This window comes from Nelumbo lutea, chromosome 1, assembly GCF_056320005.1.
Source record: "Nelumbo lutea isolate HS-2025 chromosome 1, American lotus-T2T, whole genome shotgun sequence".
In the NCBI taxonomy this organism is placed as follows: Eukaryota; Viridiplantae; Streptophyta; class Magnoliopsida; order Proteales; family Nelumbonaceae; genus Nelumbo; species Nelumbo lutea.
This window is the reverse complement of record NC_142684.1, coordinates 84,057,031-84,064,411: the sequence shown is the minus strand read 5'-3', so window position 1 is coordinate 84,064,411 and position 7,381 is coordinate 84,057,031. Positions and strand designations below refer to the sequence as shown.

General features: G+C 40.3%; 1 non-coding gene across 1 annotated transcript; it reads left to right on the top strand.

Annotated features, from left to right (window-relative positions):
* The first annotated feature begins 6,617 nt into the window (after nt 1–6,617).
* Nucleotides 6,618–6,724, top strand: LOC148875786 (small nucleolar RNA R71). The gene has a single exon (XR_016106416.1). It is a non-coding gene; the product is annotated as a small nucleolar RNA R71 (small nucleolar RNA).
* The last annotated feature ends 657 nt before the right edge of the window (nt 6,725–7,381 follow it).

Below are 7,381 nucleotides of genomic sequence, written 5' to 3'. Positions count from 1 at the left end.
TGGGTGTTGGATCAGGCTGCCTTTGATATGCCAATCAGTGAGATCCTTAGCGGGGATCAAAACCTGGGTATGTTGGGGCAGTTTGAGAATTCATCTGAGTGGGTGATCATAGTGACAGAATCAGCCACTTTGTCGGACAAAGGGTAATGATCGGGAATGCACTCTCTCTGATGGAAACCAAACTGCCGGCAGTTGATTTCAATCATTGGAATTTTGTTTTGCAAAATTAATATATTTATATATATATGTACGGTTTTGAATTGTTTGCAAATGGTTTTCATTCTCGGGATCCATGTGAGAGGAGAGTGCGGCACTGTTCCTTGCATCCGAGGGAGAGGTCCTCTCTTGTCGGGCAGTGCTTGATCATTAAGGGCTGAGAGGTTAAGTGTAAGACCATTGAGGATAATACCTGATGGGCTAATCTTGCACCTGCCCACAGTCCCTGGGTCTTTATAAGATGGCTTGGCCGAGGGACCACTTAATGTAAGTGTTGGGCCCATAGGGTCCATATGATGGACTAAAGGGGTTCATTGAGTTTTTCAGTGAATTCGGCTGGGCCTTGTTTTAGAGGCTGGGCCGAACCCATGTGGCTGGTGTGTAGATCAATGCTTGGGTCCCACGCCATACAAAGAAGCCCAACTGGGTAGCAGATTGGAAAGTAATTAGACACTGAACACTTAATGGGCCAAAAGCTCATTTCGAGGTGGGCTGATATGATCACCCATCCATGGGGCGAATTTGAGATTAAAGTTAGTAAAAGAATTGGGCCTTTAGCCTTATCCACTCTTAGAGACCAAATTCAAATTAGATTTGAATCTGGTAACCTTCTGATAAGATCAGGAGTAAGCTAACTCTATCTGCAGAAAGGATTAAGATTATCCCCTATCCAAATACTAATTTGGATTGGGATAACTCCTAAAAAAGGAGGTTTCTTAATCAAGAAGAAAGGAGGAGATTTCGAACCACCTTGAAAAAGAGAAAAAGCAGTTTAGCTTTTTTTGTTTTGAAGATCTCCTCCTGCTGCCGCCATCTGCCATTGCAAGATTAGATGTTTGCAGAAAAGAAAGTCAAGAAATCTGTTCTTGACATCAGTCATGCAAGAAAGACTGAAAAAGATTCAGTGTTTGGTACTTCCAGAGGATTCTTGTGAAGGATCCAGTGTGTAGGACGCACCCTGCTGGTTCTGTTCCATTCACAGCTGTATCATCTTCAGTAGGAACGGATCTTGGAGCATTCTTTGGGCGTGAACACCAACTTTGGGAGATACTGTTTATCCGGATCAGGTATATTCCTCCCATTTATCTTTTGGTACAGATCTGGTTTGATTATGGTCAAGTAGGATCATTGAATATTGTATTCTAAATTTAGGGAATATGATTCCCAGTTGGGAGAAGGTAGGAAATTTTTTTGAAATTCGCCCACCCATTCCGCAACCTTTATGGCGTCCATTAGATGGATCCTAAAAATTTTGCACTCTGCTGGTTCCGTTCCACAAATTGTTGTGTCATCTTTAGTAGGAGTGGATCTTGGTGTCCTCTTTGGGTGTGAACACCAACTTTGGGAGATACTGCTTCTCTGGATCAGATATAATTCCCCCCTTGTCTTTTGGTTCAGATCTGGTTTGATTATGGTTCAAGTAGGATTCTTGAACATTGTATTCTAAATTTAGGGAATATGATTCCCAATTGGAAGAAAGGTAGAAAATTTTTGAAATTCGCCCACCCATTCCGCAACCGTTTGGCATCCATACGATGGATCCTACCATTCTTTCATTTTGGTGAGCAAAGCTTGAATAGCCAGATATTTGGCTTAGCTTAACTCAAATCTACCCCTACAAATATTAGGTAATAGCCATGACCCATGATGTGGTATCCACTTTATATGAGAGAGAATTGAGGCAAGAGGAAGGTAATGGAAATGTTGTATCAGTTTTTTGAACATGCAATTGAGACAAAAAGTACAAATAAGGATACAAAAGAGACAAACATCATATGCAAACTGAATTGAGTGCAAAATTTGTATCTGATTTAGATTTGCACTACAACCAAACACATCCCTCAGTGTTTTTCTCACACTACCTACATTGTTAAGTGCTTCGACCGTTGGGGTAATGAAGTGACTGATACCAAGTATGCAGTAGAATGGGCATTCTCTAAGGAGATGTTTGTCAACATGGTTTAATTTTTGAAAATAAAAACAATTGCCACATCATCAAATGAGCCACTTTTTCAATCCCTTTTCCATATTATTAATGTCATACCTTAAAATTCCATAACCTTTACTAAGTAAAATAAATTATAGGAACCACCCCAAGGTGTGTCACACTACCTCCCTTTCACTTTTTTTTTTTTTGCATATTGTGTTTGTGCTTTCATAATATGCTAAATTACCCTCTAAAACACTGATGGGTTTGTCGAAGCCCTCAAAATTAGTAGTAGTCCCACAATAAAATATTTGCAATAAAAGTGGTTCTAGGTCGAATCCCACAGGGAGCAAATCAGTAATCTCTTAGTCGAATGGATAAAGTAATTATGTGGGAATATTAAATAACTAAAATTAAAAGAATAACAAACTAAACAAACAAGAGAAAATCAGTCTTACCGAATTCTGGTTCAAGGGTTCGGGTTGAATCGATTGGCCATCGATCCTAGGTACAATTCAGCATTCTTGCAATTCAAGCATTTAACCTTAGATTTATTAGGATAGCCATAATAAACCTTATGTTTTCCTAATTCAGTTGACCAAACCCAGCATTCGATCAACACTTATCACCACTCAACTGGGTACGATAGCGTTCCATGTTAAACAATGATAGCATTAAGATTTGTGAAAACAGTTAAACCAAAATAACAATAATTGAGATAGCTGCAATTACTGAATTTTGTTCCATCAATTCTTTTAGGTTGAATCATGTTAAAACATTGGTCAAAGGCTGTCACGAACAATTGACCCAAAAAGATATCAACCTAATTGCTACTTGTACCATTATTAGTGACAATTACGGATCACCGAAATCATGGATAGCAGTAGGAAAATCAACATTAATTCAGTTTGTCAGACTAATTAACATTAATATCCAATAAAAAATGTGCACAAGAACCAATGAATACTTGAATTAAAAAGAAAGAAAATAAAGTAACTACAGAACCTCACAATGACACAATCGAACCTCCCCCCTTGAACCAGAAAAAGAAGCTTAGCTGCTCATGATCTGCGCAATCTCCATGCTCTTCTTCTCCATAGCCGAACTGCCTTCTTGCTTCTTGATCTTCTTGATGATCTCTTGGATCTTGGAATGAGTGATTCCTAGAGCTGGTTTGTCCCCTTCTTTATATAGCCAAAGGAGAGGGTAGTTTTCCAACTCCTTCTAGGAGATCATCTTATCCTTAGGGAGTTTTGATCTTATCTTGAACTAATCCTATCCTATCTCTTATCTAATGCTCTAATCTCAATCTTCTTATCTCTCTAGGATTACATTCAAGAATTTAGATCTGATAAAACTCTCTCCTTGGAGATTACATTCGAAATTCGGACTCTTAACTCTTGAATTCGAGTTGGGCTTAAGTTGTGAAATGGGCCTGGTTGCGAACTTGCTCCGACTTTGGGCTCGTTTTCGTACTCGATGCGGGCCGAATCTGTCAAAACCCAAAACATAAAGGTTGTGGGCCTTCCTTTCTTCTTTCTAATTCTTCTTGAATTGTCCAATTAGGTGTCCGGAATTGAGAGTTAGGCCCAGATTACTGACTGTCGCCGAAACTGTGCAAAATCACCCGATTTGTCATGTTTTCTTCCAATTGCCTTCTTTATTGCCCTAAACCGAAATACAAGAGTAATGAGTCCATTTAAGTGCTAAATAAATGTAAAAGAATGAATATTAGGGGATAAAATTAGGGTTTATTTTGGTCTCATCAAATCCCCCCACACTTAAACTTTGCCCGTCCTCGGGCAAGGCAAAAACTCAAGTAACACAAGAGAGACTAACTATTGATTTTCAATCTTTTTTTTTCTCTACATGAGGCCTGGTTCATTTCATGCTTTAGTTTAGACTTGGTAACCTTTCCCTTTTCATCTCTTTCTCCCCTTTTTCTTGTCCAAGAGTGATGGCAAATCACCATTCCTCATGGTCCCAAGTTAAATCGATAGTCAAGAAGACAAGCCTTCCAGGGCTGAAACTCCTTGGACTGCACGGGTGCTCATTGCTTTTAACAAACCAATTCAGCCAGATGCAATTACTTTCCTTTGAATCAAAACAAGGTGTGCTTATTGCAATAAGCTTGCTATGTATCACATCTTCACCACTTAATGTGAATTCCTAGGATCTGAAGGTGAGAATGGGGTTGGGGTTCTAGGGTGAGTGCATTTTATGCTCCATCTCACACTTGCCTTCTTTTCAAGATGTGAGTGCATTTTATGCTCCATCTCACACTTGCTTTATTTCTAAATGTGAGTGCATTTTATGCTCCGTCTCACACTTGTTTTTTTTTTTTTTTTTTGTTTCTAGATGTGAGTGCATTTTATGCTCCATCTCACATTAGTTACTATTTTATTTTCAAACTCCTCTTTTTTTTTTTTTTCTCACAAGAATCACAGGGTTTCACCGCCTGATCCATGAATTCATTGATCGTGGTCTCTATATGCCTAACATAGCAAGTTCTAGAATAATCAACCCATGTTTGATAGATAATTATGTGAAAATCAATCAAACCCTTATGCATCTTTCCTATTGATCGATTAAAATCATGAGGTACCATATGCAGCCAAGAAAGATTCAGTTAGTCATGCTTGCATCCTATCTTATCTATTCAGCCTAAGCACATGATTCCTGATAAGTTGAAATCGTTCAAGGATAAGTTTCTAGGGAGCAGAAATTTCAAGAAGATAAGGTATCCCAAATTTCCATCAGATTTCCGTAATCCCCCCACACTTAAGTTATACATTGTCCCTAATGTATGTGATTATGCATAAAGTAGAAGGATTTGGGGGTACTTCCCTGTTTGTCTTGTTGGGTTCCTGCTAAACACAAAAATCAAAACCAAACAAAATAACAAAATTAACTAAACACAATGGGTTGCCTCCCACAAGCGCAATTGTTTATCGTCGTTATGCTCGACGTCCTCCTTTGCTACTTTATCTCTCGTGGTTTCAGCTTTCGGTGTGCTCCCCTTCCATCCATCATGGGCGGGCTCAAATCTGGAATAGGGGCCTTCGTATCCAATTGTGCACTCGATTCTAGCTCCTCATTCATATCTTTTTCAAAAAATTCCTGCACAGTTGGATCAATAGTGTCAACCGAATGGTCTTCATTTGGGTACTTCATAGCTTCAAAAATATTAAATTTAATAGTCTCTCCGTCACATTCAACGAAGAGGGTACCCTCATCCACATCTATTTTGGTCTTGGCCATTTTCATAAATGGCCTACCTAATAGAAGTGGGGCTGAACTTTCGATCATGTCCTCCTCCATCTTCAGAATGTAAAAATCAGCTGGGAAAATTAAATCGTTAACCTGCACCATTACATTCTCAACAATCCCTTTTAGGAAGGCGTTAGAACGATCAGCTAATTGGATAACAGCTTTAGTTTCCCTTAAAGGACCTAATCTCAAAGCATAGTAAATCGAGTATGGCATGACGTTGATAGATGCACCTAAGTCTAGCATGGCATACTCGATTTGCTTATTGCCAATCACACAAGGTAGGGTGAACATACCTGGATCAGCATGTTTTTCTGGTAAGGTCCTCTTGATCATGGCTGAAACGTTCTCTCTAACTCTTGAGTCCTGCACCTTGTCTTCTTCTTGTCTTTTATCCACCTTCTTTGGTGAGGTAGGTTCTAGCTGCAGTTCCTTCCCACTTCTCAGCACCACTGCACTTACATTCTCCTTGGGGTTGACTACCGTTTGTGATGGTAGTTTCCCGGAGCTCTGCACCTCCAACTTGCTAACGGCAGTGGCAAGTTGGCTGATTTGGTTCCCCAAATTCTGAATGCTGGCTCTTGTTTCCTGTTGAAATTGCTGAGTATTAGTAGCTAGAGCCTTAACTATATCTTCTAATGACATACCTGAATTCGAGGGTTGGCCTTGCGCTGTGATGGGTGTTGAAAACTGGGGCTATCGACTGAAAAAATGGGGCTGGTATTGCTGCTGTCCTCCTTGGTTCCCGTAGCTTAGGTTTGGGTGATCTCTCCACCCCGGATTGTAATAATTGGAGTAGGGATCATACTTTCGTTGGGGCTGGCCCGAGAATCCTCCTACGACATTGACTTGCTGCATCAAACCATCTTGCAATGATGGACACATGTCCATAGGATGGCCAGGAATCGAACAGATACCACACACCCTGGCAGTTTGTACTTGTCCTGCAGCGAGTTGTCTTACCAAAGCAGTTAGTTCAGAAATCTGATTTTCTAAATTTACATGGCTTACCTCATTAACCCGTCTAATGGTACCGTCTGTCCTAGCACCGAACTGTTGCGAATTTTCGGCCATGTTGGAGATTAACTCCCTGGCCGCTTTGGGTGTCTTGTTCACCAAGGCTCCTCCACTGGCTGCATCGACCATACTTCTATCCATGGGCTGAAGCCCTTCATAGAAGTATTGGATTAACAATTGCTCCGGAATTTGGTGGTGGGGGCAACTAGCAACAAGTTGCTTAAACCTTTCCCAATATTCATATAATGTCTCACCACCAAACTGCCGAACTCCACATATTTCTTTTCTTATATTTGCAGTCCGGGATGCAGGAAAATATTTATCTAAAAATATCCTGTTCATCTCATCCCATGTGCGTACAGAACCGGGAGGGAGAATATACAACCAATCCTTTGCTTTATCTCTTAAAGTAAATGGAAAGGCTATGAGTTTTACCTGGTCCTCGGTCATACCATGGGGTTTCATGCTTGAACAGACGACATGAAATTCCTTTAGATGTTTGTGAGGGTCCTCACCTGGGAAACCATGAAACAGAGGTAATAATTGAATCAAACCTGATTTGAGTTCAAAGGCTACCTCAAGAGTGGGGTACGTGATGCATAAAGGTTGTTGGTTAAGAATTGGTGCAGCCAACTCCCTTAATGTCCTCTCTTTGTCAGCCATTCTTTCTACTTCTTCGAAGATGGGAAGATCACAATCTGAATTCACCTTCTTTGGTGAATGATCCTTCCTTTGCTTCGCCTCCTTTCTTAAACAACGGGTGGTCCTCTCAATTTCGGGATTGTACTCGAGTTCACCTCGTTGAGAAGCACGAGTCATAAAACAAAAGAGGTTAACAAGAGGAAGGTAATAGCTAAGAAATTAAAGTTGCTCCCCGGCAACGGCGCCAAAATTTTGACGGGTTTGTCGAAGCCCTCAAAATTAGTACTAGTCCCACAATAAAATATTTGC